The following is a 24444-nucleotide window of genomic DNA, read 5'->3' on the forward strand; positions in this document are numbered from 1 at the left end:
GAATTGGGATTATCTGAGTTAAAGTCTCACCTCTGACATGCACTAGCTGTGTGGCCCTGGTTAAATCATGTAACCTCTTGATCATCCAGGCAACTCACTAATACTGGAAGTTCCAGATCTGAAGTGTTTGAGGTAGTTTCCTTATTAGGAGATCTTTATAGCAATGGAACCCCAGAGATAAATGAGAGACAGAGAGATAAACAAATAGACAGAGAGAGTGTCACAAAGACAGAGACAAAAAAGAGATGGAGATAGAAATGCAGAGAGATAGAGACAAAGAGGGAGTCCAAGATAGAGACTAATAAAATAATAAAAATGACTAAAATTTATATGGTGCCTAATAGCCAGTCACCACACTATGGTGGCCTCATTTGATCTTTACTACAACCCTGGGAGGTAGGTATTTTTGACATCGCCACTTTATAGATGAGGCAAACTGAAGCAAAATGACATGTCCAAGATCACACAACAAGAAAGTTCTGATGCCACATTTTAATTCTACTTTTTCTGATTCTTTGTGCAGTTAGATGGCACAATGGATAGAGTACCAGGGCTAGGGTCAAGAAGGTTCATCTTCATGAGTTCAAGTTTGGCCTCAGAAGCTTATTAGTTGTGGGTCCTTGGGCAAGTCATTTCACTCTGTTTGCCTCAGTTTTCACCTGTAAAATGAACTGGAAAAGGAAATGGAAAATCATTCCAGTATCTTTGCCAAGAAAACCCCAAATGGGTCATGAAAAGTCAGACAAGACCGAAATAACTAGACAACAACTTTCTAACTCTATCCACTGCACCACCTTTGTGCTCATAAAAGAGCAATATATGGAGAAGTAGAGACAGTTTTAAAAATGTCCAATGTATGAATGAAATTAGGATTGCTGTTGGAAATTATTTTATTTTGATTATTTTTCTGTTATTTGGGAACCAGCTTAGCTGAGTACAGAGAGGCTCATTTTATGAGAGTTGACCCCCTGGTAACTGGGTTTTTTGACAAATAAAATTTTCTGCTTCTTAGGAAGTGAAATTCTTAAAACCTGTGTTGATACATACACCATGGATATCTTTACGTATAGATGTCTCAGTTTAGTGGAATAATTTATGTTGAATAACTCACCCCAGCCATGAATGTAGGTGATGCCAGTATAGTCCAAAGGGACAGAAGTTCCTTGACAAGAAATAATTGAACTAAACGGTTATAAACCATCTTGATTCATGTTAGGATCGAGGCCGTTTGACTATAAATAGGAAGCCTAACTGCAGCATTATAAACAATTGTTCTTAAATGTATTTTCAGGTGTTTTAAGACAAATATTTAGTTAGATACACCTAATTTAAAATGTTTCTTATAAATAATTCTGTAAAATTCCCAAGTTACTACTTTTGAAAAACTATAGGAATTATGGTTACTAATAAGACAATTATTCAACATAATAAATGCAAACCTAGATGCACTGTTTTTCTTGGCACCAAACTGTTGTGGTTTAATAATTCAAAAGAAGAACATTTTGGGGTGATTCTACAATACTGATGGGGCAGCTTGGTGGCACAGTAAATCAAGTGCCAGCCTGGATTGAGGAAGCTCATCTTTCTCCATTCAGATATGGCCTCAGACACTGTGTGACCCTGGGCAAGTCATTTAACCTGTTTTCCTCAGTTTTCTCATATATAAAATAAGCTGAAGAAGGAAATGGCAAGCTACTCTATCATTTTTGCCAAGAAAGCTCTAAATAGGGTTACAAAGAATCAGACATGACTGAATGATAGCTATACTGAGTGGATCTGGAAGACTTGAAAATCTAGTTGAAAATGTATTTTTTATTTAAAATTTCCCAAAAAAACCCCCAAAACAAAATAAAATTTCCCACCAAATATCTCAGCAATGAATACATCAGAAATTGAATGCCTTCTCCATTAAAACATTGTTTCATTTTGTATTCATATCCTGATTGCCTAGAATAGCATATTACATAAAGCAGAAAACAATAAACATTTATTGAATAAATGAATTAAACTGTGATTCAGCCTTGAAGTGCCTCCTACCTAAACTACTTAAAAATATACATATATATACATACATGTATGTAAGTGTATAGATACATATATTTATACATATGCATGCATATGTGTATATATGTGTATATGTGTGTACGTGTGTGTATATATATATGTGTATGTATATATATATATATATATATATATATATATTTAAATGATGATGATTGGAGGAATCCCTGATTTGCTGAGGTGGGGAACCTCTTTTGCAGCTGGGTTTTTCCTCGGTTTCCTTTCTGAGTGTTATGCTATAGACCCTTGACTTGTTGAGATGACACAGCAAGTCCTGATTACTCATTACTGACATGGGTCTCATTGAAGAGTCAGAGGAACTGTTCTCTCAGTATGCCATAAGAGGAAAGGAAGAGAAAGAGCAATCACTCCCACAATTAGTATGCATCCAGTGCCAGTCTTCCCTTGGACACATTCTCCTCTTTTAAAGTGTAATGCTTGAGCAGATCTTTCTGGCTCAGTTACTTATCATTTCTAAAACCTTTCCCTTCCCCTGACTCCCAGTCATGGAAACCAATAAGGGACTGCTGCATCATGTTAAGTCTTTCAGAGCTGAGCTAGAACTCATGGGATATTTCCTGCTTCAGAAATAACCTAATTCAACCTCCTCATTTCACAGATGAAGAAACTAGGCCTAAGAGAGGGGGAAATGGCTTACTTTCCTTTACCTTTTACTTTTTACCCTTCTCTGTATCCACTGATTAGTGCAGTATCTGGAACATAGTAGTCACTTATTAAATGTTTAATGAGGGACTAAATTAACTAAGGTTGCATAACATGATCGTGGAACCCAGGTCCTGACTCCTAGAACCGCAAAGATGCATGATATAACATTTAAGGGTTGAGGAGAATGAAGAGAAGGTGGCCCAAACTGAAATTCCAAAGGTACTGACCTTGCATTGTTGGTTTGAAGGACATTCCACCACTATTCCATCCTTAACAAATTCTCTTTCATTTGCATGTTCACATAACCCAGACTAAGAGGCTAGGACACAGAGGTCATAGGCCTCTGGGAAATGTGCTCATCTTGTCATTAGCATTAGACCAACAAGACTTTGTGATTTTCTAGTTGCTTACACAGTGCCCTGAATTTCCTAACAACTTTTTGAGAAGGATGTTCTAATTGAGAGTTCATTTTGAAAGCTGACTCTGACTTCATTTATTCTGTCTTTTTTTTCATTGTAAAATGAAGGAGTTTATCTCCTCGTTTTATACTAATATCATTAAACATTGTAATCGCATATCCAGTGACTTCTGGCAGAAACTAATTTTTTACATCATTTACAGATAAAGAGAACAGATGGAAGCAGTTACATCTTTCAAAAGCCCTCCCTGTCTCCACCCCCCTACGTTTTCTCCTTTAACCTACATTAGCACCACTCGATTTCATGTTTCTTTTTTCCCCCTCAACACCCACCTTGCCCCCCCATCCCATCCAAACTCAAGAAATGCTAAGCAAAGAACTTGCTGCTCATTTGAATATTCACAGGGATGAGCCAGAATTCTAATTTCGCTAAAGAGAGGCTGGCATTTGATCATCTCTAAGACCCATTTCAACTCTGATATTCCATTTTCTAATATTCCATTTCTCCAAGCTCCATCTAGCATGAACATTCAAATTTCCAAGATCTCTCCTATTTCCTTAATATTCTAATTTCTAAGTTCTCTTCCAGCTCTAATTTTTTATGTTCTAAAGTCCCTAGCAGTTCTAACATCCAGACTCTCCTAGAAAAAACTAGATGCACAATTTAATTAAAAGCATCTGAGTCTAGTGGGAAGAAGGTCTGGGTTCAAGTCTGGACTCCAACACTTATACTTGTTTGAATCTAGACAGTGCACAATCTCTCTGCAACTCTATCTATGTATCTATAAAATGAGAACTGTAATCCTTATCAGGGGTGGGGAACCTTCGGCCTTGAGGCCACATGTGTTCTCATTTCCTGGGTGCACCCTTTTGACTGAGTCCAGGTTTTACAGAACGAATCTTTTAATTAAGGGAATTTGTTCTGTGAATTTTGGATTCAGTCAAAGGGCCACAGTTGAGGACCTAGAGAGCCATATGTGACTTAGAGGCCGAAGGTTCCCCACCCCTGAAGCTTATTCTAACTATCTAATTCTCTTCTGAAGAAAGCCTTTTTCTAAGGGGTTAGGGAAATGTATATTGGTGACCCAAGGTCAAGTATAGCATTCCTGCAGGGAGCAGAGAAAATTGTCCCGGCCCCTCTATATGCTGTACTCTCTTGGCCTACCTTACTCTAAATTGGCCTCTCTGTACCAGTTAACTAAGTTCAAGGAGGCAGCTCCATAGCCATAAAGAAAGAAAAATCCCTTTGGATTTCTTCTTCCATTGAAGCTAAGGCTATAATAGAATTTTGTAGAGAAAATATAATACCCTTCATGGAAGTATTGAATGTACAAAAATGTCTTAGGTGAGTGAAAGTACCTTGAAACTATAATTTACATATTAAAGCCTAAGCTATGATCTACTTCTTCATTTTGACTCATAATATTGCAAGAGCAAAGGAATCACTGATAGAGAAAGTTCTGGTTTAAGCATTTAGATAGAATATCAGCACTCAAAGGCCTTTGGAACATAGGACTTTAGACCTAGAAAGGACTTTTGGAACAGAGTTTTCACTAGGGTGAGGCAGTCACTGCTTTGTCCCAGGACAATAAAATTTAGAGTGCACTTCCATGAGCAGTACAGACACAGATGATCTTAGGTCCTAGTTAACAAGAACCAATATTTATGGTCAAGAGAGGCATAGATTTGGAGATACTGCTCATGGGAAAACAAAATATATCAAAAATGTATTTAAAAATCAACATTACTATAGTGACTTTACAAGAGGCAGAGAGATAGAGACACAGAAATAGAAAGATAGAAAGAAATGGAAAGACAGAGAGAAATTAGTGAAATTAGCAACTGTGGCTTTATAACTAATTAATTTTTCCTTTGTCTCACCCTGACCTATTTCCCCGTTATATATACCCTCCCCACAGGAGTTGTCTCATGTTATCCCAGGGTCTCTGCCTATGAGGACCTCTATCCAGATGCTTCTGTCTCTCTCTTCCAACTCAATTTGTAATAAAGAGTTTATTTAAGGCTTTCTATACCCCCTGCATATAGAAATATGTATATGTGACATATATTTGTTTATATGCATTTTATACCTTTCACTCCAAGATCATTTTGGGAAATTTAACTCAGGGCCAAAATGAAAATTACAGCTTTGTTTTGGCATAGAAAATTTTAGAACATAGAGAATTATTAGAACTGAATGGAATCTTAAGATTGTCTACTTTTTGATTCAATTATATTATTAAGGAACTCATTTTATAGCTGAGGAAAAGTAGGTCCAGTGGGGAAAGTCTAAAGCTGAAGGCTGTTGTTATTTTCTCCTGGTGAGTAATATAAGGACAATAGTATCAACACAAAGGATGTATGATGTCTTCCCCAAACTAACAAACACACAGACATAAAACCTTAAGACCTTCATTCCTTTGTTGCTTAGACAGTATGGTCATCACTGCTACTGATTGAAGATTCAGACATCATAAGGGAAAAAAAAAATAAAAAGTGGTTTAGGGAAGAGAATGTCTGGTAAGAAGATGCCTGGGAATAGGACTTGAATTTCTGGACCATAACATAAAATATAGCATTGATGGGCTCTTCACCAAGCATGAAGTACATCTATCAAGGGTCATTAAAACTTTTCTTTTGATTTCTTGTGAAGGTGATTCAGAGAACTGCAAACTGAAAAGTTTTAGGGAGGGAGAAAACTGTCCATGTAATTCTGCCAAACCTGATACCAGAGAAAACATCAGGGTCAATCGTGGAAGAAAGTAGGAAGAAAAGAATGAATAATGTGCAGGGAACCAAGAAGAGATAACACTAAAACCCATAGCTTTTTATAATTCAATGTTGTCATTCAGTCATGTCTGACTCTTTGCAACACCATTTGGAGATTTCTTGGCCAAGACACTAGAGTGATTTGATGTTTCCCTCTCCAACTCAGGCTGAAATGACTTACCCAGGGTCCCATAGCTAATAAGTATCTGAGCACAGATTTGAACTCAGATCTTTTTGACTGCAGACCCAGCATTCTAATCCCTGAGTAAACTGCAAATGTAAGATAACAGAAAAGCTAGATATCCCAAAATTAAAAGACAAATTTGACTTCATAGATCTCACTGAAACTGAATGGAATAGGACTTACAGTTGGAAAATGACTAGTGGAGTAGACCTTGTAACAAAGAATCACAAAACAAAAAAGGGATGGCCTTCACTGCAAGAAACTTCCTTGTCTCCTAGGGAATCAGGAAGTGAGGCCACTTCTGAAAGAGAGGAGTCAAGCTGCCCAGTCTAGCACTTACTCTACCCTTCATTCCCATTCTGTGGGACCTCCAGCTCTCACTTGGATGTTCTCAGAGACTGATATTGCAGAACTACTTGACACATGACTTGCTTACCTATAATTTGGAGAAATGGCAGTGATTCAACTTCGTTTCCCCCTATGCCACCCTCCGATAACATCTGAGAAAAGATTCCATGATCATTTTTTGATCATCCAATTAAGTAGACTGCTTTTGCTGAAGAGACAGAAGGTATCACTGACTCCGTAGATACTGTTGTCCTTTCTTGGTTATAACCACAATTTCTTTCAAGAATTGAGGTGGACAGGGAACATAGGGTATCATTTGCAACACAACCTGCTAAGGAAAGGTACAGAAAATTAAAATGACTCCTTTGAGTAGCTTTCTTCATATAGACTTTCAGAAACAAATTCAGTACCATCAATCTTCCTGTCTTCTTCTTAGGTCAACTGAATATCTGACTAAGAGTTACTACTAATATAGTGACTGCCAAACTCCCATCTCCTATGACACTTATCTGTATGAATCAGGTGGCTGAAGCAAAAGCCAATTTCCGCTATCTCTCTATACACTCCTATTCCTATCTAACAGCCCTGCCTAAATGCCTCTTCCCCATCTTCCCCCCCCATCTCTATCCTCTTATACCCTTCCCTTCCCCTGTGATCTCTGGGAAGATTGATCTAATACTGATTAATTCTCCTTCGTCTTAGATCTTTTCCTTTCATGTCCTTTCCATCTTCTTATGCTCATAGTATCTTCTCCACCTCTGGACATGCCTCATCCTTATCATTGTTCAAGCTCTCAAATGCTGGATGCACTCTGTAATGCCTCTTAGACATACCAGACCCAAAAGAAGAGTCAACACACTCCTTGAGTCCCACCAACACTTCCAGACTATGCTCTGTTGCATGACTCAGAAACCCCTTTTCCTTGGAAATCCACTCCATCGTCACTACTGTCATCCATCCTCCCTTGAAAGGATTTTAGCACTTCACTCAGCCTTTCTGTGCACCTGAAACACTGATCTTATAGTTGGGGACTTCACCATATATGTTGTGAATACCTGTGGGATTCTGGTCTCCAACTTTATCCATGTCAACTCTTATGACTTACATATCCCCACTTTACAAATGAGTAAACTGAGACTGAAAGAGCTTAAGTGATTTTCTGGAAGTAATAAAAATAGAAAATATTTGAGGCAGGTTTTGAACTTAAGTTTCTCTGAATACAAACTCAAGACTTTATATACTGTGCCACTCAGATGTCTGAAATTGTGACCCAAGGAAGTGAGGTGACATGTCCAAGACCACACACATAGTCATGGAGGAGATATTGGACTCAGGTCATTTTTTGACTCCAAACTAACTCATTGACCTTTTCAGTTTGTTTCACATCATCTCCCTTTATATTGTTAATCTCTCTAGTACTCAGACTCCTCTGACCTACATCTCCACTCTACCTTAACCACCTGTGGTAGTGGTTATGGTATAGTAAGCACCATGACCCTAAGTTGTACAACTTCTGAGATCTTGAACTATGAAGTAGCCCTCACATAATGATCACCTTTTTTTACATCTTTCCTCCTAGTTTACTGAATTTATTCTAACCTCTGGTTTATCTATTATTTCATGTTCTTCCAGACTACTGTCCCTGTTGCATCTTTATTTCCTGGATAGCATTGACCTTATAATTAATCAGTTCAATTATATATTTATTGTCCACCCTTAAAATTCTTGACCTCTTTTCTTCCCATCATTCAAGTCTTGATAGTCCCCAACCTTTCTTCATCTCCATCCACATCATGTCCTTCCTTCCTTCCTTCCTTCCTTCCTTCCTTCCTTCCTTCCTTCCTTCCTTCCTTCCTTCCTTCCTTCCTTTCTTTCTTTCTTTCTTTCTTTCTTTCTTTCTTTCTTTCTTTCTTTCTCCTTTCAAGAATAGCAATTCTTGAACTGTTGAACACTGCTGAAGAAAGTCACAAATCCATATCAATTGGACCCATTACTAATCTCTACTGTGAATACACTTTTATAAGGAAATGCTTTTGTCATTTCTGATTGACTATTATGTTTAATCCAATTACTGTTAAAAATTTTCTCTTCTTAAACTCCCAACATTATCCTCAAATGCTTATAACCCAGTATTTACAATACTCCTGCATGAGTCTGAGACTAAGAGGAAGCTCTCTGCTAAGCTGGAAGTGAGGGCAAGATTTGGTATTCAGTTTTATAAGCCCTGAGCCTGAACTATTTTTGTAGGCTCCTCGAGAGAAAGACTGACCTTTGCTCAATCTGATCAGGACAGGAGAAACTAAACCATTTGGTCTTACATTCCATAACATAGCCAATCCTTCTGTGAGACCAGGAGAAATATCCAAGAGACTTCAACCACCTAGTGGAGTAAGGTAACCTTTACATGCCCCTGCCTCCTGTCTCTGAAGCCAAAATCTGAGATAGGTCCTACAGAAGAGTGATTTACATGTCCAGCTAATATGCTCAATTCTATTTCTCTGAAGGCAGACATCTTGAAAGCTCCAGGGATTGGACTTGCCCTGAACAGGGTTCATTTTGTGTAAAACAATAGGAATTTTTGAAATGATAGACTGCATAAATCCCTGGGCAGAGTAGAAGAAGAGAAATTCAGTATTTTCAAAGAGCAATCTATCTATCTATCTGTTATCAAGATTAAAATGGAAGGCTATTCAACGATTATCGAGACCCTTCTACCAATGAACAATCAGCTTATCTTCCATCTTCCCTGTGAAGACTGTCCTGATTGTTCTTGGTGTTGGTGCTCTGTCCTTCTGCAAATCACATACACACACACACACACACACATACACACACACACACATATATATATATGTGTGTGTGTGTGTTTCTGTATATATACACACATATCTACATATACATATATGTGTATATATGTGTGTATGCATATATATGTATCTCTTTATATACATACACACATACATATATGGATGTGTGTATGTATATTTGCCTGCGTGTACCTTCATGCCCTTTCTACCTTTCTAAAATTTCCTCACAGATATGTCATCCTAGAGCCTTCCTTATATCAGCTGGGCAGCCAGTTTCATGGCATAAGCACATTGTCTCTCAGAAATGGGCAGAATGGCCAATGACTTCCCCAGACTCACCAGATTTTAAAAAAGATAAAAGATATTTAAGTAGATTTTTAAAGTTGGTCAAAAGCTTTAAGTATATGTCTCATTTGAAACTTACAAAAGTCCTGTGAGATAAGTACTACAGGTGTTACTAACCACATTTTAAAGATGAGGAAGCTGAAACACTGAGGTATTAAGTTAAATACCTGTCATCATACATACAGCTAATAACTATTAGAAGTGAGAAAGAATCAGATCTTCCCTACTCTAGGTTCCACACAATAAACTATGCCATATTTTTTTCCTTAAATCTCAGAGATGTCTGTTCTGTGACACAGTTATGTGGTGCAGTGGATGATGTATTGGGCCTGGAGTAAGAAGATCTGAGTTCCAGTCTGGTCTCACATGTTAACTAGCTTGTGATCCTGGATAAGTCAGTTAACTCCTATCTACTTCAGATTAATCACTGTAAAATGCGGAAAATAACGGTAGTGACCTCATAGGTTGTTATGAGGATCAAATAAGATAATGTCAGATGAGATAATATTTGCAATGTGTTAACACAATACCTGGCATGTAGTAGGTGCTTAATTAATACTTGTTCATTCCCCTTTCCTCCCTCTGCCTTCTCACCTACCCAATAGCACTCCCCACCCACCTTTATAATTAGTATTAAATATCATTTGCTTTGCTTCTACCCCTACTTAGGATGATAAGCTGCTTTGGCTTCTAACACTAATTAAAATTTGTTGGGAGAAGATTTGCTTTTGTAAAGAAATATTACTGAGCTACGATTTTGTTGACTCAAGAAGATGAACACCATTGAGGGCAGACAAGGGAAAAGAGTTTCTTCTCTGCTCTTAATCCTTTCAACACAACATCCTGTGATCATATTCTATGACCATAATTCATTTAGTTCGAATTCTGACAGCAGGGTGGCCATATTGTCAGCAGTCTCATAACTGAGGCCCTGCCATTCAGTTAGAACCTATCCGAGTAGGCTCCACCAGCATCGTTTTTGAAAATCCAGGATCATCACTGCAACACAGTGAGGTTTCAGATGAAGGCTTAGTGTAGGATATTACAAATAAAATATTTTCCTAACAGTTTAATGCAACAACGAGTTATATCTCAAGGTGGAAAGGGCTGCCTTAGTTTGTGGCAATTCTTTTATCATTGCAGGTCTTACAGGGGAAGCTGGATGACTATTCACTCATGCTGTAGAGAAAAATCTTATCCATAGGTAAGGATTGGGCCAGATGATTTCTGAAATTCCCTCCAAAGTCTAGAATTAAATTATTCTGTTCAATGATTAGCCCTTATTATTATTTTGAAGACAAATTATGAATATTGTTCTCAATCCAGAGCTTAAATGATCTATTATTAGTCTCCTATATATTTTTCTCCTTATTCTCTATGATTCCATTGAGTTTTTCTTGAAATATTATTTTCCAGTAGTGGCATCCTAAGTTCTATCAGATCAAAATACGGACTTAATAGTTTTAATAGTTTAATATCTTAAAAAATCTATTCTTTCATCAATGGCTCAAAGGACAATTCACAATCAGTGTCTAATTCTATTTACCTATTGTTCAGATCCTCCCATACAATCTGTGTAAGGGGTCCACCCAACCCCCAAAGTCTTTCCTCTAAATCAGGAGTTTTGGGGGATCTATAATTAGATTTCAAATGGTCAATTTTCTTTTTAGTATTGTGATAACAATATAAATTATTATATATGTATTATAAATTGGGCATGTTTATGTATGTGACTATATGTATAACTGATTCCTTTTATAATACTATGTATGTTATTTTATTGATTTAAAATCATTATTCCCAGGAATAAGCCTAAACTTCATCTCATTCAATGAGATTAATGACACTCAAAAAGGTTAAGAAACTTTGTTTTAGGTCTTTTAATATAAAGTAGATTTGAAGACATCACTTGGGCAGTGCATCTTTTATTCCTTACTTGCCTCCTTTTTTAGATTTGCTGTCTGGATGGCAATGTCTTCTTTGCCACTCTCTAGACATGAATCTGTTGTTACTATACTACAGATTATTTATATATCTCTGTAATAGTAAATTAAGTGGGAAGATCCTTCTCATTCATTAATAGACTCATATGATTTGCTTATCACCTGGAAGCCTAAGTCATATGTGGTGGGAGGAACGTGCTGAACTGGTGGAACAGGAAGGGTGGACCAGAACCTGGAGGAAGTGAATGAGTGGGGTTGGGTCAGAGGAGAAAGAATGCGGACCAACGGCCACAGTAAGGCTCAGGCTCATGACAGTTGATAGTGAGAAGGCCCTGGCTGAGGTGGGGAGGTTTGGGAATAGCTTTGCCCTCTGCTGTGATCATGTTTTTTAACCTTTTGATCACCATGATAGATTTTGCTTTCTGGTTCTGAGATTTGGTTTTCTGGTGTTTAAATAAATGTTTTCTGCTGGGGATGGAAGCTCAATTCCAGGTGGACAGTCTCGGGCGGGTAAAGGTGGGAACTTCTAAATCTTAGAGTTCTCACGAGACCCCCCAGGAAACGACTGGGAATCGAGGTGAACCAAGCTATCTCGTGTATTTCCGCCTCTTCCCGTGAGAAACGTGATGGGAGAGAGCTCTCCCCGCCCTCGAGATTGTCCTGGATCTGGGCACACTATTGTTATCTAACAGCACGGTATTCAGATGCAAACTATGCTGCTGGAGAGTTTAAGTAGGATCAGGAAAGCCTGAAAGTTCTCTTGGGCGGAGGGGCGCGGAGCGGACAGGACACTAGGCTCCACTTTTCCTCTCTCCGCTTTCCCCTCCCCCTCTCTCCCCGCTTATACTTCTACTTCCAATCTCTTATTGTAAGATCTTTGCCTCCTTGGGAGATTCTTCGCTCCCTCCTAAGGAAGAATTCCCCTGCACTTGTAACTAGACCCTGAAATAAAGCTCAACCCTTGTTTGACTCTGGAACGTCCTTTCTCTCATACGAGCATCTGGTTTGGCCAACCGAAGACCTCCGATAGAGGTAAGGGAAGACTCGGGTAGCCCTCAGGCCTCTAGGCCTGGCAGTTGGCGCCCCGAACAGCGACTGGGAGTGCAGATATCCTGGGTGCTTTGGGAACACCCGGAAGGGGCTGTGAAAGACGCGAGTCCCGAATCCTAGATTCGGAAGGAGAGAAAGACTGAGAGTAGCTTCCCACACCCATGGGAAAAGGGCAGGGATGGGGAATCAATTGCCAGTAATAAAGCCAGAGGAACAGGAGGTCTGGGCTGAGATACTTTACAGGGAATGCAGGGAGGCGGGGGTCACTATAGAGTTAAACGACCTCCGAGAATTTTGTAAAAGGATTTGGAAAGTTTCTCCTTGGCTCAAGCAGACAGGAATATCAAGAGAAAGATGGGGAGCTGTCGGAGAACAAATGACCGCTTATGAGCAACTATGCCCCGGGGAGCTGGAGGATTTAGATTTCCTGACATACGGTGTAATTAAGAGCCTTTTGGAAGGGCCGGAGAGGCCAGGGTGGGATTGGAATGAAAGTGGAAGCGGAGAGAGGGGAGGGGAGAACCCTGGTGAGCAGAAAGTTAAGGAGTGTAGAGAAAAAATAGATTCAGAGCTCCATCTAGCTGATGGGAAAGGCGAAGCAGGGGAGCATACGCCGTGTCTTCCCTCTGCGCCTCCTTATAGCATGCTCCATTGGTCAGACAGTCCAGGGCCACAGTCCAGTTTGGAAAAGGGAATACGAAAGGCTATGAGAATGGAGAAGACGTAGGGACATTTCCTGTGCTAGAAATAGAGGACCCCAGTGTCCCCGGTGGGGTTCGGAGGAGCCACATACCTATAGAGTGGAAGAGAGTAGCGACTCTCAAAGAGGCTTGTACCAAGCACGGCCCCAATTCACCCTTTGTCATAGCCATGCTTGAGACTCTCAGTGGTCAGTTCGTTCTGACTCCTAATGACTGGAAGAGCTTAGCTAGAGCCTGCCTTACCCCTGGGCAGAATGTGATTTGGGTATCAGAATTTTCTCAGAGGGTAAAGAGCACTACCAGTGGGCTAGGGGCTCAGGCCCTCCAGGCTTATCAGCGATTTACAGGAACAGGGCAGTTTGAGGCTACAGGAAATCAATTACAGTACTCGGCACCGATTATGTCTTGATTGCCGGAATGGCTATTGTGGCCTGGAAGGTTATAGCCTCTAAGAAAGAGAGAGAGTTTCCCATGACTAGGATTACGCAGGGAAACACTGAGCCATTTACTAATTTTGTGGCCAGGCTGCAGGAGGCAGTAGGCTGAGACATGGGAGAGGAGAATCAAGGGACAGAGATAGTGTTGAGGACATTGCTGCGGCAGAATTGTAATCATGACTGCAAAAAGGCAATGCTGGGACTGCCAAAGAATGCATCTGTTGAAGAAATGATACAAAGATGTGACAGGGTAGGAAGTCAGGTCTACTTGGCACAGGTGCAAGGGAAGTACCTGGCCGCAGCCTTAAGTAATATCTCTTTGGAGAAAAAATGTTTTAATTGCGGAAAACCGGGACACCTTAAGAAAGAGTGTAGGAAAGAAATAAGTACAGGGAGGGGCCAGGACCCTTGTTTTTCATGTGGAAAGCCAGGTCACCTAGCTAGACAATGTAGGAAGTTGGGAAACGGGGTGAGGGGCCCCTCGAGGGCCCCGAAAGTGTACCCTTTGGCAGAGAATCAGGACGGCCCCTTGGAGGGAGAATACAGGAGATTATGGGTCCAGAGGAAGGAATGCAACACCTTTACAGCTTAGAGAAGTGCCAGCTTACAGCTCATCAGTTTACTATGATTCCCCTGAGAGACCCCATATAGGAGGAATCCCTGATGTTACAGAACCCCTCTCATGCACCCGTAGTTATATATACAGGAGTTTATCCCACCGGCACCACAGCACTTCCATGCTCCAATGTGGTAGCCGAGCCAGCTCATATAGACAATCAGCTTCCCATAGCTATTGCCCTTCCCTTAAAGCACTCAGTTCAAATCCAGTTACTAAAGGAAATAGGACAGAATAGACCTGAGTGTACAATCTGGCTCAATGGAATTCCCATGACTGGCCTCCTTGATACTGGAGCGGATAGGACCTGCCTTAGCGGTCGCTCAGTACCCCGGCACTGGAAGCTTAAAGAAAGCCAGAGACCAGTGTGGGGAATAGGAGGGTGCCAAAATACCTTAGAGACAATGCACCCAGTAAAGTGGGAGGCAGAGGATCGCCAAGGGAATGTATGGCCGTTGGTGATTCCAGGACTTAGTTTTAACATCTGGGGCAGAGACATCATGAGCCTCCTGGGGATGAAGCTATCAAATTTTTAGTAAGGGCCATTGCTGTTGCACTGGAGTCCCCACCCTTGAATTGGAAGTCAGACACCCCGATTTGGGTGGAGCAATGGCCCCTGACTCCAGAAAAACTCCAGGCACTACAACTATTGGTTAAGGAGCAATTAGAAAAAGGAAATATAGAGCCATCACAGTCACCCTGGAATGCTCCTGTGTTTGTTATAAAGAAAAAATCCTGGAAATTCAGGTTCCTTGCAGATCTAAGGAAGGTAAATCAGTCTCTCATGCCTATGGGAGCCCTGCAACCAGGTCTCCCTTCTCCTAATGCCATCCCGGATGGTTGGTCACTTATAATCATTGACATTCAGGATTGTTTTTTTTTTTCCATTCCTTTAAACAAAGTAGATTGTCCTCGGTTTGCTTTTACAATACCTCACCCCAATAATGAAGGACCTGCAAAGAGGTATCAGTGGAAGGTATTGCCCCAAGGTATGAGTTGCAGCCCCACCATCTGCCAGTGGTATGTTAATCAAGCATTAGAAAGCCTCAGACAGCAATACCAATGCAAAATCATCCATTATATGGATGACATCCTTATAGCTGCACCTCAGCTCAAGGATCTGGAGAAGTGTTTCCAAGCAGTAGAAAGGAACCTTCTAGGACTAGGATTAGTTATTGCTCCTGAAAAGATACAGAGAGGACCCAGTTACAAATATTTGGGATATCAGATACAGGGCACCATCATTCGGCCGGAACCCCCAAAATGGGATATAAAGATCCAAACACTCAATGATGCTCAGAAACTAGTAGGAGCTATCCAATGGATAAGATCAAAGGTGCTTATACCTCTACCTCTCATGCAACCTTTATATTCACTATTGACAGGAGACTCTGCTTTAAATTCCCCACGAACATTGACTCCTGAAGCAGCCAAGGCCATAGAGGCAATAAAAAAACAATTTTTAGAGTCCACCACATTCCGGTGGGATCCAGGAAGAGATGTGGAGGTATCTATTATCTCCACCACACCTCCCTATGCCGTCATACACCAAAAAGAGAAGCCCCTAGAATGGGTATATTTAAGTAAAACAGGAAGCAGTTTACTAAACAAGTGGGAATTTCTAGGATGGTTAGCACTAGAGGCAGTAAAAAGGGCTACCCACATGTACCAAAGACAGCCAATTCTTTATGCTACATTCACCACTAAGGATGTAGAAGAGTTAGCTCAGAATCACGTTTCTTGGGCCACTATACTCCAGTGGGCCCAGGTGAAACCAAATTCAACTTTCCTATTCAAAGAGTTATTACAGTGGGCCCCAGCACCAGTGAAAAGGTACTCACCAAACCCAGTAGAAGGGCCTAACATTTTTACAGATGCCACAAAACATCACAAGGCATCTATTTATAATTCGGCTTCCCAAGAGATATATATAGTTAACACACCCTACACCTCTACTCAACAGAACAAGTTGGAAGCTATAATCCAAGCTCTCCAAATATATAATGACATACCCATTAACATTATTACTGATAGTCAGTATGCATCTTTATTAATTTCACGGATTGAGGACTCTATTGTAGATTATCAGTCCAATATTTTTTCACAGTGTGAGCAGCTATTGACTACCATTAATAACAGAACACACCCTTTTTATGTTTTACATGTGCGCTCACATACTAATGGCACAGGACCAATTTTTGAAGGAAATCAAATAGCAGACAATTCACTATACCTTGTAGGGCACACTGTGGAACCACAGGAAAGGGCCCAAAAGGCTCATGATAGGTTCCACCTAGCCACAGAAGCCCTCTGCAAATTATATGGGATAACTCAGGAACAAGCCAGAAAAATTGTTAAGAGCTGTCTCCAATGTATCCCATTCCACCCATCTCTAGACCAGGGTGTCAATCCTCGTGGCTTGGCACCCAATGAAATTTGGCAAATGGATGTCACCCATCTTAAGGGCCAGTGCATACATGTGACAGTTGACACATGGTCCGGATTCCTTATGGTGACTTTACAGCCAGGTGAATCAAGTGCTAAAGTAATTCAACATCTTTGGCACTGTTTTTCTGTTTCAGGTTTACCCTTAGAAATAAAGACAGATAACGGTCCTGCCTATACTTCTCAAACCCTTACACACTTCCTTCGCGATCTAGGGACTCGACATGTTACAGGAATCCCCTACAATCCACAAGGCCAGGCCATAGTGGAAAAGGCCAATCTCACCTTAAAGGCGATTCTCGCTAAACAAAAAAGGGGGAGATTAAGAGGTTGCCTAACACAATCAGAGCTTGATACAGCTGTGTATACACACAATTTTTTGCATATCTCAAAAAACTCACATACTACTCCAGCTATGAGACATTTTGTGACTATTCCAAGACAACCCCGCAAGGAAAGTAATACCCAGGCTGGAAATAAGGACACATGGGCCATGGTAAAGGATATGGCTTCAGGGAAATGGAAAGGTCCGTATAAGATACTAATATGGGGTCCAGGGTATGTTTGTGTCTCCACAGGAAAAGGGAATGCATGGATTCCCATTAGAAGGATCCGTAGGTGTAAACCGATGTCGGAGACGGCAGAGACGCAGGAGGCGGAGACCCCGGAGAGCCTGGAGACCCCGGAGAAGGATCATGCACCACCTGAGTCTGCTGATGACAGCTTTAACCCTGCTGCCCAGAGAGGAAGCAGCACTCATCCCAACATTGCTGACCACTCCATCTAGGCATCTCTTTCCAGCGGCTGAAAGAGGACTTTGATATCACAAACCCAGGACATTGCGGGGGGAAGGGGTGACCAACTTTTCGCCTGAATACCACAGGCTTGGCCATTCAGGCTTGGCCGTTGAGATCCATTTGCATGACTGAGGGGGTGGTGATGTGTAAGGCGCCAGCACTAGCTGCTTCTCTTAGAATATGCTTTGGAATTAGTGATTGCCCTTTCTCTTGTTGTAACTCAGCCATTTAGCTTCATCTTTGTTTTATTTGATGCCTCTCTTTGTCAGTTGTGCTAGCTGCAGATTTCTGTGTAAATGAAGTCTTGTTGTGGGGTACTTATATGCTAAAGGCCTTCCTAATCCACTCAGCCTCCAGCCACTGTTTGCTCTAGAGCCATGTGCGTGCAGCGCAAAACAAAAAGGGGGAGATGCTGGGGATGGAAGGTCAATTCCATATGGACAGTCTCGGGCGGGTAAAGGTGGGAACTTCTAAATCTTAGAGTTCTCACGAGACCCCCCAGGAAACGACTGGGAATCGAGGTGAACCAAGCTATCTCGTGTATTTCCGCCTCTTCCCATGAGAAACGTGATGGGAGAGAGCTCTCCCCGCCCTCGAGATTGTCCTGGATCTGGGCACACTATTGTTATCTAACAGCACGGTATTCAGATGCAAACTATGCTGCTGGAGAGTTTAAGTAGGATCAGGAAAGCCTGAAAGTTCTCTTGGGCAGAGGGGCGCGGAGCGGACAGGACACTAGGCTCCACTTTTCCTCTCTCCGCTTTCCCCTCCCCCTCTCTCCCCGCTTATACTTCTACTTCCAATCTCTTATTGTAAGATCTTTGCCTCCTTGGGAGATTCTTCGCTCCCTCCTAAGGAAGAATTCCCCTGCACTTGTAACTAGACCCTGAAATAAAGCTCAACCCTTGTTTGACTCTGGAACGTCCTTTCTCTCATATGAGCATCTGGTTTGGCCAACCGAAGACCTCCGATAGAGGTAAGGGAAGACTCGGGTAGCCCTCAGGCCTCTAGGCCTGGCAGTTTTCCTTCTGCCTTCGATATGGAGAGTCTTTTATACTTGGTGATTGAGAACTATGCTGGCATATTCATAGTCACCACCAGTGCTATGAATATTGCCTTGGTGATACAATCTCTCAGTTGCCCCATGGGTAACTTGAATCTTATGTGATGCTAACATAAAATGTTAAAACACAGAATGTTAGGGCTGGAGGGAACCATACATACACCTTAAAACATAGAATAACAAAGAAAGAAGGAAATTTGGACCACAAAATATTAGGACTTAGAATATAAAACATTATACCTAAAAAGGACTGTAGAAAAATGAATATTTTTTAAAATACCACCTATGAGAGCTGTAAGGACCCTTAGAGATCATAAACTCCAAACCCCTCATTTCACAGTCCTAGGTGCTTTCCCTAATGTGAATTTTATCAATATCTCTGACTGCTTGACACCTGCATGTTGTCACCAGATTAAGGTGAATAATTTTTGCTACTAGCTTCTGCTATTATTTATCATGCAATTGGCAGATGCATTTTAAAGGCATTCATTTTCTTCACTGTGAAAACTCAAATATTAACTTTTACTCATAAATGAAATGGATATGGCCAATTCTTTATGCATTTTAGCCCTGAGTAACCAACCCTTTGACTCTGCTTTACAAAATAAAATCCAGAAACTGCTTTTGCTAAAAAAAAAAGAAAAGACAAATGTTCCTATAGCCAGTAAATGTGAGTTTAAAAAAAATTGGAGCTAAATTCTGAGAGTATGACTAATTTATGGTAGAAAGAACATATTTCCATATTAAGGTTTGCAAAGTACTTTCCCACCAATGATCATGTGAGGCAAATAGTATCTGATTCTCAGTTTACTGATGAGGATACAGAAACATGAAATGTTGATGAGACTCGCCTATGACTGTATAGCTACCATGGGACACAACTTGGACTTGAACCCTAGATCTCTCGGTGGCAAATTCAAAAGTTCTTTCCCTTGGTTCACACTGCATTGAGGATAACATTATTTCTATATCCCCTGCTATTAGTGTTACACAACTATCCAGAAAGAAGGAAACATTTTAAATGGAAGGAATTACGAAAATCTAAACAGACATGGGAAGAAGGTTTATTGCATAGTGTATAGAGATCTGACCTCAAAATCAGGAAGATGTGAGTTTAGGTAATAGTCTGCTGCACTTGCCATCAGGGAGACTTAAGTTCAAATTCCACTCCTGACACTCATTATCTTTGTGACTGTGGCCAAGTCACTTAAAGTGTCTCTGCCAAAGAGGAAGTTGGTCTTGACAATTTCTAAGTTTCCTCCCAGCTCTAAGTCTCTAATCCGATGATTTGACATGTACTGACTCTGTGACCATGAGCAAATCACTTAAACTCTTAGTGTCCCAGGAAACTCTCTGGAGATGATAAGTCACAGGGCAGTTCTCAGAATATATTTCTAGAAGGAATTTATTTACCAGGAGAACCATACACCAGTGGTATCAAGCTGAAATAGACATGTCTGCCTGTGGATAACATGTTAACTTCTAAAAACTAGCAATATCTATGTCATGTCGTGTTTTTATTTATTTTTAAAACATTTCCCTATTATATTTTAATATGTAGCTCTTGAGAGTTTTACTCAAGAGTTTGACACCTCTGCCTTACATCACTAAATTCATGACTGGACTATTTTTTTTTTAACAAAAAACAATAAAATAAAAACAACAACAGCAAACTACTTTTCTTCAGAGTTTTTCTGGTGTGGGGAACTTTCACAAGTTAATTTAATTATTTTTTTCATACAAAAATGTGTTTTGCCCCCAATATTCATGTTTGTCCCTTTCATCAGCCAAATTGTTCACATACAAAAGGGGCAGTACCTGTACTACTTTTCTTGCCTTCAGAAAGAAGAATCAGGAACAAAGGTTGGAAATTACAGGGAGATGAATTCCAGTTCAAGACAAGGAAAATCATAATAGTGAGGACTGTATAAGAATGGAATACCTACTTTGGGAGGAACATTCACATAATTGGAGGGCTATGATTTTAAAAATGTATGACCACTTACTAAATATTTACATAGGAAATTTACCTACAGGATCGAATTCTGAAATATAGGCAATTTCTCTTAAACCTATAATAACTCAATAGATAGAACCGTTCCATTTTCATCTTTGTAACTGTGAAATTTGGCAAAATAGTTAGGTATTTATTAAATGTTTAGTACACAGTAGGTATTTAATAAATGTTTATTCAGTTATATAACTGAATTACAAATTTCTGCTTCTACCATGAGTACTGGGCATTTACATATAGCCAGACAATGTTATCAACAGCAATTCCGCAGCCGTTTATGTGCTTTAAAAGTTTCACATAGAGAATTATGTGTATATATATGCACTTGTATACATACATGCATATAGGTCCAGGTATTGGGAAAGATTGAAGACAAAAGGAAAAGGGGATGGCAGAGAATGAGATAGATAGATAGTGTCATAGAAGCAACATACATGAACTTGGACAGAATTCCAATAGTGGAAGATAAAAGGACCTGGTGTTCTATGGTCCAGAGTAACAAAGATTCAGACACAACTGAACAACCAAACAAGTGCATATATATTTGTGTATACATATACCTGTCTATATAAAGATATGTGTATGTGTATATGTATATATTTGCACATATGTAAATATACTATTTGTATTTATAATAATATGAATATATTATATATGTATTTGTGTGTATACACACACACACAGTCTACTTTTTTTCTCATAAGTCAGCCAGTGTACTCAAAAAACATCTTATAGGTCTAATCAAATTTGAATCCTAGAATCACAGATACAAAGAAGAGATTTCAAATGATCCACCCTTCTGCTTTCAGTAAATGAGTTTTTATTTTACAGGTGAACTAAATGGGGCTGAGAGAGACCATCTGATCCAACTATACAATGACATTCACTACCAAAGAGGTTTTTAAACTGGCCCATTTGTTACTAGATAATCATAATGACTTATCAGTAAACATAGTTATTATGAAGTAACTAAATTAACTCATTTCAACTGTAATACTTAATCTTCTGTAATAAAAATATTTTATTGAAATCTCTTTGTTCTTTCTAATATAGTTTTTTTTGCAATCCAGATCTACTCTATCACATGATTGGACTCACTGAATATTCCCTTATAACAAAAAAAACTAATTCAATAAAACCAGCTACCACCTCTGAAGGCTGTTTATGCAGCATCCATACCCATAATCCCCTACTTCTCTAAGGAAGAGAAGTGCATTTTTTCCTCTCTGTTCCCAGATTAATCATTATAATTACATAGTATTTGAATTTGTTTACATCGCTGTAGTTATTGTTTACATGTTTTTCATGATTTCCCTTAATTCTGTGCCAATTCACATGAATTTTCCCATTTTTTTCTTCATTTCTTACATTTGTCATTACCTACAACACAATAAAATCCTGTTGCGTTAGTATAACTGTTTAGCCATTTCCCAGTCAATGGGCACTTACCCTGTTTCTAGTTCTTTGCTACAACACGAAAGTTCTGAAAATTAAAATAATTCATTCCTAAGCTATCTGATATCTCCATCTAAAATATAAGATTTAGAACTGCCAGTAACCTTAGACAGGGAATCAAAATATGAATCCTACTTTATATATTTACTAGCTAGGTCCTGGGAAAGTTGCTTCCCTATTCAGAACCTCTGTTTCCTCATCTATAAAATGGGGGTAATAATACTTGCATTACATCTTCCATGGTTGTGGTGAGATAAGCCCTTCATAGCTCTCATTTTTCTTTTTAGATTTATAACCAAAGACCAGAGAATTCTAACGTCTCACTCAATGTTGCACAGATACTAAGTAGGATAGTTGGCTTTTGAACACAGGTCTACCAATTTCAAATCCAGTCGTCTATTTACTAATCTAGTACCTCAAAGTGGAAACATCTTTTCCTCTAGAAGAAATGAAGATCATCTTCATTCTCCCATAGATCTTTTGAACCATCTCGTTGTACCACGTACAGGCTTAGTTCTCTCACCCTTCATCTTTCTCCCAGCCTTCTGATCAGATTGCAAGTTTTCATCAAGTCTTCCATCATGTGTCATCAGCAGTCTTTTGTTCCTGTAGTCACTATTATTTTATTCATCAGCTTCCGTGGCAGGCAGTTAGAAATGTGGAAGAAGGTTGTCAAAGTATGTCGACCGTTTATGGAAATCAAGGACAAAAATAAGCAGTTAGCATGGATCTACATAAAATTGACAAGACAATGTGCACCCCAGATCCACATCAATTTCAGTTTCCAAGTTCTAGTCCACCCTTAAACTCTCACTGCAGAGTGGTAGGAACAAAAAAACAGCCCCATGAGTAATATTAGTGAATGGCAAGCAGGCATATGAAGAATGTATATACTATGCTGCATTCTGTAGAGAAAGATTGGATCTTTAACTATGGGAGAAAGAAAATATGCAATGAATGTTTATATTAGCATCTAACCTTTTTAATGCATTTTAGAGTGCTCTGTAAGACCACTTTCACTGGCAAGCTTTGTCAGTTTGTAACGTTGCTTAGGAAGCATTTTTCAAAGAAATTAGTCTGTAATGATACTATTCAGTGGAAATGCACTGGTATCCCTGATATTAAATAAGGAGGAACCAAATAAAAGGAGGATACTTCACTGTCCTTTCACAAGCCTGTCTTTCTCTTCAACTCTCAATTTTTTGCCATCACAAGGGGAAAAAAGCAGTTGTTCAGTGGCTCTCTGGGATTGGGGGGTTGAAAAGTCTGTCACAAATGTCATCGTGTTCCCATTCAGGAAGGTAATGCATCGCTTTCTTCCTCCTGTCCCGGTTCTCACAGCTAGTCACACATAACATCAATATTCCTGGCAAGAGGAAAAAGATACAACAGTAGCTACAAAAGAGAAAATCAATCGTTTCAAAAGTTGTTGTTGTTTTTTTTCTTCCTCCAGTGTCATCAATCTTTCATTATTTTCACATTGTGACTTTCTGAATCTTTGTTGGTTTTGTGATATGGAGTCCTTCAGATATTTACAGGATAAATAGATAAATAAATACACACTCATATAGATCTATAGAAATAGAAATACAGATCTATGGTTAGATCTATATACTTATGTGTGTATATGTGTAAATAAAGCATTGTTAATGAACCCTGGAACACACTTTGTCTGATTCCCATTGTGTAGGGATTGGATAAAATTCAAGACATAGTAGGTCCTCCAAAAGAGTATTTTCCAAATTCAAATACACATATCACAAATGAGTAAGTTATCTAGCTATATTTACTTATGAATGATCTGTGATCCTTGGTGGCTCTGAATAAGTCAAGGGTCGGGTACTGGGAGTTGTGTAAAAGAAAGACTCTAGGAGACTAGAAGAGAAAGATATAGTAGAAAGGAAGAGAAGAAGGAACTCTCTATTTTTAAGCCTATATGTTTTATAATTGGTAAGAATCCTTGGTAGTAAATGTTTTGTGATCTGGAAAAAAATAACAGAAACCACTGTCTGGGAAACTGATCCAAGAAGGACTTCAGTGGAAGGTACCCTAATAGCACTAAAAGAGATTTGTCTTTTTGTGTCAAAATCCTTTTGGCAGTCTGAATAAGCCTATGGACCCTTTCTCAGAATAATGTTTTTAATGTATAAAATAAAATGCATAAGATTACAAAGCAAGCCAATAATTTTGAAATGCATTAATATTAATTCCATTAAAATACGTTGGGAAATAGTTCAGAAAACACATACTTTTTTTTTTAAAAGTTCATGGACCCCAGGTTAAGAACTTCTTGTGCAGAGCACTGAACACTTGGAATCAGGAGAA

At 39.5% G+C, this 24444-nt stretch overlaps 1 long non-coding RNA gene across 1 annotated transcript; it reads right to left on the bottom strand.

Moving 5' to 3' along the window:
- Positions 1–492: 492 nt before the first annotated feature.
- On the bottom strand, positions 493–23498 carry LOC140528317 (uncharacterized). The gene is made up of 3 exons (XR_011975142.1): positions 22535–23498; positions 6535–6777; positions 493–671 (listed from the first exon to the last, which is right to left on the bottom strand). It is a non-coding gene; the product is annotated as an uncharacterized lncRNA (long non-coding RNA).
- Positions 23499–24444: the final 946 nt, after the last annotated feature.

The sequence above is a fragment of the Notamacropus eugenii genome, chromosome 1 (assembly GCF_028372415.1).
Source record: "Notamacropus eugenii isolate mMacEug1 chromosome 1, mMacEug1.pri_v2, whole genome shotgun sequence".
NCBI classification, from domain to species: Eukaryota; Metazoa; Chordata; class Mammalia; order Diprotodontia; family Macropodidae; genus Notamacropus; species Notamacropus eugenii.